Here is a 12026-nt window from a genome sequence, read left to right as displayed (position 1 = left end):
TTGATCTACCCCGGCGCGCCTCGGCTACCTCTGCCAGAAAATCACTTCACTGGCTTCCTATAGAGGACCGTATAATGTTCAAGACCATGTGCCTGATCTACAGGGCTTTGGCAAAAAGCAGCCCCACTGGAATTGGATCCATTCTGTCTCGCTACAGCCCCGGCAGGAACCTACGTTCCTCTAACAGACTTCTTCTCTCAGTCCCTCGTATTCGGAGAACCAGATGGGGTGGTAAAGCCTTCTCCAATCTGGCACCTAAGTGGTGGAACACCCTCCCACTGGAACTAAGGTCCCTTCCCACCCTTTAACTTTTTAGAAATGCTTTGAAAACCCATCTCTTTGTGCGGACATACCTATAGTTGTGCTCTGCCTTTTTGATATGTTTTGGTAGGCGCCTTGATACCTTTGGGTTTTAGCCGCGCAATACAAATTGCTTTTCAATTCAATTGCTTTTCAATTCAACGGCGATGGATTAAATCCAGATCTTTTGACTGGGTGTGGGTGTTTGATTGGTTCAGATGCTCCGTCCATCACCACCCCCTTTTGTACCGCTTTGTTCGCCATAAGTTGGCAGGGTATGCTCAGACGTGAGTCCCTTGCTCACTTTGCCACTGGATTCAAACAAGCCTGGCTGAAGACGGCTGAAATGCCAGAAACCAGTTCTAGAAAGCTTGTTTTCGGTCGAGGGAAGGCATGGCTTGGCAGTTCGGGCTGGACTGTTCCCATGAGGCACAGGGTCAGACAGATTTGCAAATGTCCATGTCTGAACTGAGGTGGCAGAGTGGGCTAATAATAATAATAATAATAATAAAAACACTTATAGAGCGCCTGGTTACACTTATGACAGTGTGTCCCCGCGCTAAGAAATGCTACAGTATCCCGAAGAGGCCGAGGTCAGGGGCCCAAAAGGGTCCAGGACTACGAACCATTATTACTTTGGAAAAAGGTAGGTTTTAAGTTCGAGTCTGAATCTTGTTTCTGAGGGCTCCATGCGTAGATCTAACGAGAGATTGTTCCAGTGCTTACTTGTAAGAAAGCGAAAGGAGCTACCTCCCATCCTGGTCTTACGTACGCGAGGGAGCTGAAACAGCATCGCTTCAGCGGATCTAAGGTTCCTGGTGGGGCGGTGGATGGTCAGCAGGTTGCATAGATAACTAGGCCCTTTTCCCTGAGCAATGCAATTGGCAAAGCAAAGAGCTTTAAACTTAACACGTTCCTCAATAGGGAGCCAATGAAGTTTTCGTAGTGCTGTTTTACCAGAGGCCCTGCGAGGGAGATTCAGTACCAGGCGGGACGCGGCATTTTGGACACACTGTAATTGATGTAGACATTTTCGGCTTAGTCCTAAAAGAAGGGCATTGCCGTAATCCAAGTGCGGAGTAACCAGGGCATGGATGAGTGTCTTCCTGGCACTGATGGGGAGAAGATCTAACACTTTACGGAGAGTTTTTAAAATACCGAAACATTTACCCGTGATTTTACTAATTTGTTGCTTAAAGGAAAGCTCCGCATCTAGCCATATTCCTAATTTTTTCACCGAGTTAGCAGGGTGGGGAAACGCACCCAGTTCTAATGGCCACCAAGCCTGCGACCAGGCAGAGGGGGATTTACCAACTATCAACACTTCTGTTTTCTCGCCATTGAGGCGTGGGCAATTGTTATGCATCCACCCTGCCACAGAGCGCATGCAGTTGGAAAAATTGATGGCATCCTCTGGCTGATTGTGGGTGAGTTTAATTATCAGTAGGGTATCGTCAGCATATGTGACGATATCCACACCAAAAGTTTCCACAATATGGGCTAGCGGCTCCATATAAAGATTAAAGAGCGTGGGGCTCAAACTTGAGCCCTGTGGAACCCCATATCTCAATTTGTGGATGGATGATTTGTGAGGAGGGCAATGTACCTGGAAACTTCTGTTTTCTAAAGAGGATACTATCCATTTCAGAGCTGGCCCATCCACTCCCAGGTCTGAGAGGCGAGACAGCAGCGTTGTGTGCAGCACGGTATCAAAAGCTGCACTCAGATCTAATAATACCAAAGCTGCTGTCTGCCCCTCATCTGCAAGTTGTCTCAGACATTCTGTGGAGAATAGAGCCGCCGACTCAGTAGAGTGGCCTGCTCTGAACCCTGACTGCGTAGAGTGGAGAAGCGAGTTCTCCTCCACAAACTTCATAAGTTGGCTATTTACTATCTTCTCCACAACCTTCCCGCAGAAGGGAAGGAGAGAGATAGGACGGAGGTTTTGTAGCTGGGTAATGTGTATATTAGCTTTTATTTATTTATTTATTTATTTATTTGGGATGGATTAAACGCAGATCTTTTGACTGGGCGTGGGTGTTTGTTCGGTTCAGATGCTACGTCCATCACCACCCCCTTTTGTACCGCTCTGATTACACTTATACATATCGTTTTGTAATTGCCCTGTGAGAAAATAATAAAATAGTGGCACCACAATACCCGATGGTTTCTGATATCACTACTATCCTTACTATGATTCCCCCATGCAAAGTATTTCTCCGTCATCTATCTGAAGAATGTTTTCTTTAGCATTCCGATCCATCCTGATAGCCATCATATTTTCTTGTTATCTGGATGCAGTTTTAGATTTTGTCGTGCTCCTCAGGTGTACACTGAGAGTCCTAGTATTTATAGTCAAGCTTTGAAAGTAGTATTGGATGAATTGACCTTGCCCCCAGGTAATGTGCTCCTCCAGTATGTAGATGGTTTGTTGGTGGCCTCCGACACTGGAGACGGTTGTAAGGAAGCTACAGTTAAATTATTGCCTCATTTGGCAGCTAATGGTAACAAAGTATCCCTTTCCAAATTTCAATATTGTCGACAGGAGGTGACCTACCTTGGTCATCTACTGTCGAAAAGAGGAGAGGAGACTAACCCCTGAGTGTGTGGCTACTATTTCATGCCTGTACCTCGTACTCAAAGTAATGTTTGTGCATTTCTTGGCATAACCTCTTACTGTCGCCAATGGATTCCTAATTTTTCCCTTCTTACTAAACCTCTCCTGTACTTAAGCACTAAAGATGTGCATGAACCTTTACCCTGGACTGATAAATGTCAGAAGGCTTTTGATTCTTTAAAATCTGCACTTTGTTCTGCACCTGTTTTAAGAGCTCCTGACTACCGAAAGCCTTTTGTGCTTTATGTACACGAGGTGTAAGGTTGTTAGCTTTCTGTGTTGACGCAACGATTTGTTGGTAAGCAAAGGCCTTGTGCTTATTTTTCTGCGGTATTGGATAATGTCACCAGAGCACTTCCTAGCTGTTTTAGGGCTACTGCTGCAGTCGCGGTGGCCATTCGACAGTCGGAAGGACCCGTTCTGAGCACTGACCTCACTGTGATGGAACCGCACACTGTGGATACATTATTAAAAAAAACAAAGACCCAGCACCTTAAGAGTGCGCGTCTTACTGGATACGAATTAACTTTATTTGCTCCTCATATCACAATCAAAAAGTGTGCCACCCTGAACCCAGCCACGTTACTACTCCTCCCTTCGGATGAGCCAAACAATGACATACATGATTGTATATTTCGAACTGAGGAAGAGAGAAAGGGCCGGGAGGATCTCACAGACACTCCTCTATCTGACCCCCAGGTGGAGTTGTATGTGTATGGCTCTTGTTTCAAGTTACCAGATGACACAACAACAGCTGCATACGGAATTACCACTCTCCGCACTGTAGTCGAGACTTCTCGAGTTCCCTGCCAGTCAGCACAGGCAGCTGAATTAGTGGCATTGTTGCGAGCTTGTGATTTAAGCCAAGGATTGAGGGTAATTATTTATACTGATAGCCAATACGCCTTCGGCGTGGCTCATAGTTTTGGTAATCTGTATTCAACGAATACAACATGGCCCTTTGATTTTACGGTTACTGACTGCTTTGACATTACCAGAAAAGGTGGCTGTAGTCAAATGTAGTGCACATAAGGCAGTAGTAGATGCAGTGGGAGAACGGAACTGCTAGGTCTAAATGTCTCCCATGTATGTGAACTCTGCCAGATAGGTCTAAGAGACAGAAATGTTTGACAAAACTATGGAAAGTGTCTGAGAAATACAGAAAGAAGCTACTCCTGATGAACTGGCCTGTTGGGAACATGCGGTGGGAAGACTAGATGATAACGGTTGTTGGGTCGATCTAAGTGAGAAACAGAGGTGGTTACTTTCCAATGCACTAGTTAACGCAGTAGTGACAATAGCTCATGGCACAGCACACATTGGGGTGAAAGGTATCTGTGCGTTGTTAGATCCAGTTTGGAATATTACTAATATTTCAAAGACTGCTGCCCATTTACTCCAGCATTGCATGGTATGTTTGCGAGACAATTCAGGAGGTTGGGAATCTGTTCTTAGTGGGAATTTTGCACCCCCATCTTTACCATTTGAAGTACTCCAGATGGATTATATCCAATTGGTACGTGTGAACAATCTAAAATATGTTCTGGTTGTGGTCTGTGCTTTTAGTAAATGGGTGGAAGCCTACCCGACCAAGGAAACAACTGCTCTAGCAACTGCCAAGGCTCTGATTAAGGAGTATTTCCCCCGCTACGGATTACCTAGGGTGATCGGGACAGATAACGGGGGACACTTTAATGCACATCTTATCCTACATGTTTGCAATGGGTTACAAATTAAACAAAAATTCCATGCTGCCCGACACCCCCAATCAGCAGGGTTGGTAGAAAAGTATAACGGAATTTTGAAGTTGAAATTGGCCAAAATCCAAGAGATCACTGGGCTAAAATGGCCCGATGCCCGGCCCTTAGCTTTAATGTCCTTACTCATTACCCCACATTCTCGATCAGGCTTGTCACCATATGAGGTCATCTTTGGACGACCAGCTAATATTTGGGGCGTCCCACGACCTAGCACCTTTTGAGAGATTGATTATCCTATGATGACGGAATATTTGTATGCTTTGACTAAAGATCTGCGTTCCATTCATCAACAGGTCTCGGCAGTACTGCAGCTCCTGCCGGAGGGTTCCTGACATCGTTTGGAACCAGGTCAATGGGTTATGGTTCGGAATTACCAGCGGAAGTCCAGGTTGGAGCCTAGGTGGACCGAGCCCGTCGAAATCCTGTTGGCTACGTGGACGACGGTGAAGGTGAAACCTTGGATACATGTTTCCCATATGAAACGTGTGCCTCTCCCGCTTCCTTTGGATCAATGAAATGAGGAAGGAGTTCTGACCCAGGAAAGTGAGCGAGCTCCTTGTTTTGTTCCTTTTTCTGACGCCCAGGAGAATGGAGAAGGGCAAGGAGAAGGAGCATTGGGCACGGAAGGCGCTTTGTCACCTGCACCAGAAATTGCCCCGGATTATGTTGCCCCTACTGTTGCACGAGAGGTTTATGATAATCCAATTGCTACTAATGCATCCTCATCTATTTTGTTCACCAATCAGGAAGTACCTGGTCAGGCTCGATACAACCTGCGGCCCAGAAAACCACACAGTGCCCCAGGTGAAGATAGTAGGAGATAGGGAAAGACTTGAGTAATAGGGCTTGTTAGAATTGTTCTGGGGTACTGAGCGAGACACTGGACTGTACAGGTTGAGAGCCTGGAACATTACATTGCTCTGTTCAAAAAGAAAGACTAAACTACATGCAGAAAAAGGGCCCAGGTAGTGGTTTTCTTCCTGAGTTGTTTGAGATATAAGTTTGACGCAAGGATTTGATTTTCTTTTGATGAACGATAGGAGTCTGCCTGTGAGGCTCTAGTAAGACACAGGAAAGAAGCACCCTCTGGCAGGTTTGACTGCATTCCCCTAGTATAGTTTGGACTTTTTGGACATTAAGCTAGGATGTACCCTTTTGGTTGTTTTGTCCCTGAAGAGGAATGCCCACTATATCCTTGTTACATGCCTACCTATGTACCTGTGTTTTCTTGTTAGACTACATAAGTGAAAGTAGCTTTTGTAATTACTATTGCAATCTTATTGATTATATTAATGAGTGTATTTGTATATTTAGAATTTCATCATCCTATGCATACTGTATTGGGAACAACTACCCCACCACCCGAACACTTCTTTTTTACTTTGGCCCCGCATAAGGAAAGGCATCGTCAGACATATACTAAGAATGTGTTTGTTGAAATGTTGCATCAGACTCATAGTGCTACCAATGCAACAAATTGTTGGGTTTGCGGCCTTTTACCGTCAGTAATGCATAGACATGATCTTTTCATTTCATTACCTTTATCCTATTTGGGAAGTTGAGAGGCCTGGTTTAAACTGCTGTCGATGATGTATATGCATTACACGGTAGATTCTTCTTGTTATTCTGAAAAGGGTTACGAGATGATTATGGCCTATATCGAAGTACATCAAGGTTTTGACCCATAGGGGAATTATGGGGCAGGGTCATTAGATCCAAATGCCTGTATGAATCTGTATACTGAATATGAAAATGTCACTTGGCTGAAAAACGAAATACTAAATTTTGCAGAATTTAATTTTACTGCAAATCCAATACCGAAATGTTACTTATGACAAAGCCATCCCAGTTCCTATATTAAATAGTACTTCAGCATTTTGTGTTCAAGGAGCCGGGCATATCTCGACAGTCGTTGCAATTACACTTATCGGCTGAGCACTTTAACTCTAACCCCTGTTAACCCCTCCAAATGTATCTTTAGTTTGTGGTGAAAATGCTTACACCTGGCTTCCCCGAGGTTGGACAGGCAGCTGTTATTTGTCGTTTCTGTATCCACCAGTCTATATAGCCCCCTCTAACTACCATAAGCATCATCGACTAGACGAGCAAGGCTTGTCCACAGTTCGGGACAAGAGAGAGATCGACACCACTGAAGTAGATCAAACTGATATGCCTGAACAGCACTTTATTGACATTGTAAAAGGGGTATTTCCTATCTGGGGCCCCATCATTACTAGTAAGGAAGTAAGGCATCTGTCTAGGGTAGTTGAAAGGGTAATAAATACCACAGCAGGTATATTGACCAATCTAACTGTGGAGCTTCAAGCGACGAGACTCGTCTCGCTTCAGAACAGAATGGTTTTAGACGTTATCTTGGCAGATCGAGGAGGAGCTTGCTGCATGATCGGCAGTTCCTGCTTTGTATATATCCCTGACTCTACCCCATCTGTTCATTTGGACATCCAAAAGTTACATCGTTTGGCTTCTGAAGTACATGCAGATTCAGGAACTTGGTCCCAATCTGGATGGTTCTGGGGTCTGTTGTCCACTTGGGGTTGAAAGATCTTAGTGATATTAGCTGGCGTAAAGGGAGTCACTTTTGTCTGCTGTCTTTGTATGCACTGCGGGCCTGCCTGTTGCTCTTACTGTGCTGTGAACATTACTTCCTCTGTAACTAGCCCTCCTCCTTCCATAGCGAAGGCTCAAATGGTTCAGCAGGAAATACGGGATATAATGCAAATTAATGAGGGCATTTTTGAGGACTAATCTCTTTTAATTAGCTACATCATGCTAAAAGGGTGGTTCTGAGAGATAAAATCGATTTGTCTGTAGTTATAGTAAGGTATCTTTTGTTATCATGATGTATCTATATGAATGCCTATTTACTTTGGTTGTTATGATTTAGATGATTAGTTAAGTTAGTAAAGGATTTCTTTGCTCGTACACTCTGCCCTTATGAGACGAGCCAAAAAAACTGCACAGACGCCATCTTTGTTTTGTTCACGTTAGACTTGATCAGCGATCACGTGCTATTTTCCAGTAGTCATTAGGCCCTGTTAGTTGAGTTATAGAAAGCAGCTGAATGCACAATATTCTTTCCCTGTCCTGAGACCCAAGGTCGCATCTGGCTTCAGAGGTGATAAGCGCATTCCTGAAGGCGCCGTGCCTGTGCTCCCAGGCACCGAGATGAAAGGGAGTACCCCTCCTGACCCTCCCCAATAATAGTAGAAGCAGACTTTCAAACTAATCATGTGTGCCATAAATGGCCTTTCCTTCGAGCTTCAGAGCCAAATAGTACTTTTCCATGTACGGTGATTTCATGTGTTGAGATAAAGGTATATGTGCCATGTATTGACTGTGATCTGTTAGTCTTCTCTGCGCACCGGATGGGTGATGGCTGAGAGGCTCCTCTATAGAGTATTTGTATTAATAAACGATTGACTTTTCTTCACTGCCAACTGACTGATTATTTTAGTAACGATTTTGGGGCTTTTGGTAGGTATAACTCCATAGGTTATTTTTACGGTACATAAATAACTTTGCTATCACTTTTTTTTCAGATTTTCTGAGGTTGTTTAATCATTAATGTTTTAAGCGCAGAAGAAACTATGAATTACCATTAACAAAGATAGCTAATGTGAACATTTTTTCCTGAAGTATACTTCATATCCTTTTGCTGAGGACAACTCTTTGGACATATGCAGTGAGGATTGGCTGGAAGGACTGTGCTGAGATCAGTCTACTTGCCCAAATTCAAACACCCAATTCTGGCTATGCTTCGCCTTTGATGAAGGCCTACATTTTCAACACACAAATTCACCTCTGCAGGACATTTTAATGTGTACAGTAGGGTCTAACTGCAGCTTCCAAGCACCCAACTCCACCACGCACAACGTATGGCAAAGCATTGCATCCGACCTCCTGAGTGCCCAATTGCATGGTAAGCCTCCTGCACCCAGCTCTGACTCCACAAGACCTTTCCTTAAGTATTATGCCCAACCTTACGAGGCCTGACCTTAGGTACATTGCTCTCACCCAATTCGGGCTTCACAAACCTTTCCACCAGGCCCTACCACTAAACTCCTGTGTATCAAACTATGCCTCTGCACAGCCTTTAATTTACCACAGCTGAATTTGTTTACAGGGCCTGACCTGCGGCCATATGTTTTGCTAACAATCTAGCACACCCAATGCATCTGCACACCTCCTTTATCCAGAACCTTCACCCAATCACCTGCATGCACAACCTTACTGTGCCTACCTCTAATCTGTTTACATCTGGCTTTGGTCCCTGGCTCTACGCCACATCTCTTGCACTTGCTGCATTGCAGAATTATTGTTATTGTCCTCTCCCATATGCAGTGTGCCCTGGGAGCAGGTTCTATCTCAGTCCTTATGAATGTGACCCATCTGTCGATGGCCTTCCGCAGTGCACCACACTTTCTGGCACAGGGCCTTTCATCAGCCTCTGGTCCAGCAATCAAACTGTGTGCAGTCAACAATTGGGTAAACAAGTAATATAAAGTGACAGCAAAAAAAAATCATACAAAGAAAATTAAAATAATATTAATCATGATTTTTATGAACACAGATAAAAATCATACAAGTAAATGGCATAACCACCACTGTATGATAGTAAAAATATAGTTAAAAAACATACAATTCATACATTTATTATTTCATCATGCAAAATACACCCCTACAGAATAATATCATTGGTATCAGAGAGAGACAACACTGTGGCGAGTGAAACTCGACGCGCGTTTCGGCGTAGACAACGCCTTCTTCAGGAGCCACACAGTGATATCTGAAACATACATATGAAAAAGACAACCTATTATAATATATTTCAAATGCTAATTCAGGACATAAAAAACTCATATTAAAAATGTTTTTTGTTAAAATGAACACACATTTTATAATAAATGGACATTTTCGCTGTCAAATTATTTCATCTCTTATCTTGTTTCCACGACAGAAATGATAAAGCCATAAGAACCAAGATTGTGCAGTACTCAAAACTAAGCTAAAGAACAAATGAGGAAGTACAATTCTTGACACAATGATAATCAACACACAAGCAAAAGTTGCTATAGCATAAGAATGTTATAGTTAGATATTTGATAATTCCATCAGTTCATAACGATAATCATTTCACAATTTCTTTCTATGTAAACATTCATTAACTATATTCATATACATTGTATCAAACTCACTGTTTTAAGAAGGGTAACAGAACTTGTATACAGGAAACAATCAAGTAGATCTCGGAAAATCGACAAATTAATGGCCACAACAGGTATATTCCTAGAATATATAAAATATCAAATTTCAGTTTGCAAACCTTTTGACGTACAACCTGTGAATTACACAGGCAACAATGATTCCTTAAATAATAAATATCACATGGATACACAATAGAAGGACATGTAAAACGTAAAATAACAGCCACATGGATGTGGCATTTATCAAAATTATTTCCAAAGTATTTGACCTAATTTAAATTGTTGGCGGCTCAGTTTTATAAAAATTTCACGTCTTAGGACAAACTAAAAATTACTACTATGATGGTCGCATGATTTATATCTTTATTCTGCACCGACAAGAAAATATGTAGCTGGAGGATGAAAAAAGATCTGACTCAGACTGAAAGAAATCAATCGTTTATCTCTTAACACATAATGATATCGATTAGGTTATGGCACATGCGATTATGATGAACACATGGAATTTCTTAGATGACTCTTTTTTCATCCATTTGTATGATACTAAGACTAAAACGGGTAGTGGCGAAAGGAGGAAGGAAACAATCAGCCTCCCAACAACCAAAAACCAGACTAATATAAAGTCGAGCATCCACATACCTGGTGTATAGATAGCGGCAAGGCTTCTATATGTTAAATTGAAAAAGTGTCCACTGGCACCGATATGTATTATATTAAGGATCATGTAAGAGTATATAAAAAACAACTAGTTCAGGACCCATTGAACCTGAAATTAAATGAAAAGAGGAGCCCTAACGTTACAAAGTATACCTTTAAAAGTAGAGCTGTGTCTTCTTTACAACAGTATATTATTGATATATGATGCTTCTTAATTGCCCTACACCAATTTTATAGAGGCCTCCTCCGAGCAGGGTAGCTAAAAAAAAGGTATAAAGGAGAAGGCTTGAAGTATACATTCCTATTGGATCGATGAAAAGCAGGTTAAGCAGAGGGACTCATAGATCGAGTAATATCTAAGTTTTGGCCGTAATGTAGGAGTCTCAGGATCGAAGACCATATCGAAGGACGCTTACCTTTAAATTCAAACTAAAATCAGGATAATTCTCTCAGCGTGCCGACGAAGCGACGTGCAAGTCCGCCGCAGAACCAGAGGGGGGGAAAAATAATCAAGTTTGCCGAAAACGGCAGATGGTATAAATACCTCATTTACGATTGAACAAACGCTTACACCTGGTCACGTAAGGAAAATAGAAACAGGACTGCTAGCTTAGGCGTCCCCGAGCTTGTAGTTTTAATGAAGGAAGGACTAATAAAAATGTAGTAGTAAATAAAGAAGAGGGACTATCCGATGTAACCCTCGAAAAGAAGGAGGAAAACTACTGTTATGGAGGTCAAAATTAAAAACGGAAGATGCAAAAGCAAATTACAGTCTATATAAAAAGTCAATATTTAAGAGCTGTCCTATATATAAGGATATTATATAATTATGAGAGAGAAAAAATCGATAGCCAGTCAGGGTACTCGATACAAAAAAGGGGGGGCTAGCTGATGTAACCCTCAAGGGGAAAAGGGGAGGCTACTTCAATTAATCTAATGGATACCAGATTAGCAAAAAGCAAAATATAAAAACAAATACCGTCTATATAGACAATCGATAATTAAGAAAGGGAAAATTGATATCCCAACAAAAATATATAGATTTTTGATGAGGGGAAGAATCTTATTAGAAGAAAAATTTAAAAATACTTTATCCTAACCCCTTATAATATGAACAAAGTTCCAAGTTAGTATAAAACTACCATATGATATATATTTTCTGCCAACTGGCTAATACCTATAGCTAAAAGTCCATCTCAACTAGAAAGAACGATTCAGAATTATACGGAAAACGTAACTATTATTCAGGCGGAGAAATGCAAATCAAAGAATCGCAATCTCCCACGGGATTTCACTATTCAACCCGATTTTGAAAGTGCCCAAGCTAAAAATCCAAAAGACTTCTCTCTTTTTTCGAACTTTACAGCCGCCTTTATTTTCTGGGAGCCTGATCTTCTCTATGATACGCCATTTAAAATCATCAGGCTTGTGTTGTTTTTCTTGAAAGTGTCTGACTAAAGGGGCCGC

Source organism: Lissotriton vulgaris, chromosome 5 (assembly GCF_964263255.1).
Source record: "Lissotriton vulgaris chromosome 5, aLisVul1.2, whole genome shotgun sequence".
In the NCBI taxonomy this organism is placed as follows: domain Eukaryota; kingdom Metazoa; phylum Chordata; class Amphibia; order Caudata; family Salamandridae; genus Lissotriton; species Lissotriton vulgaris.
This window is presented reverse-complemented; position numbering follows the sequence as displayed.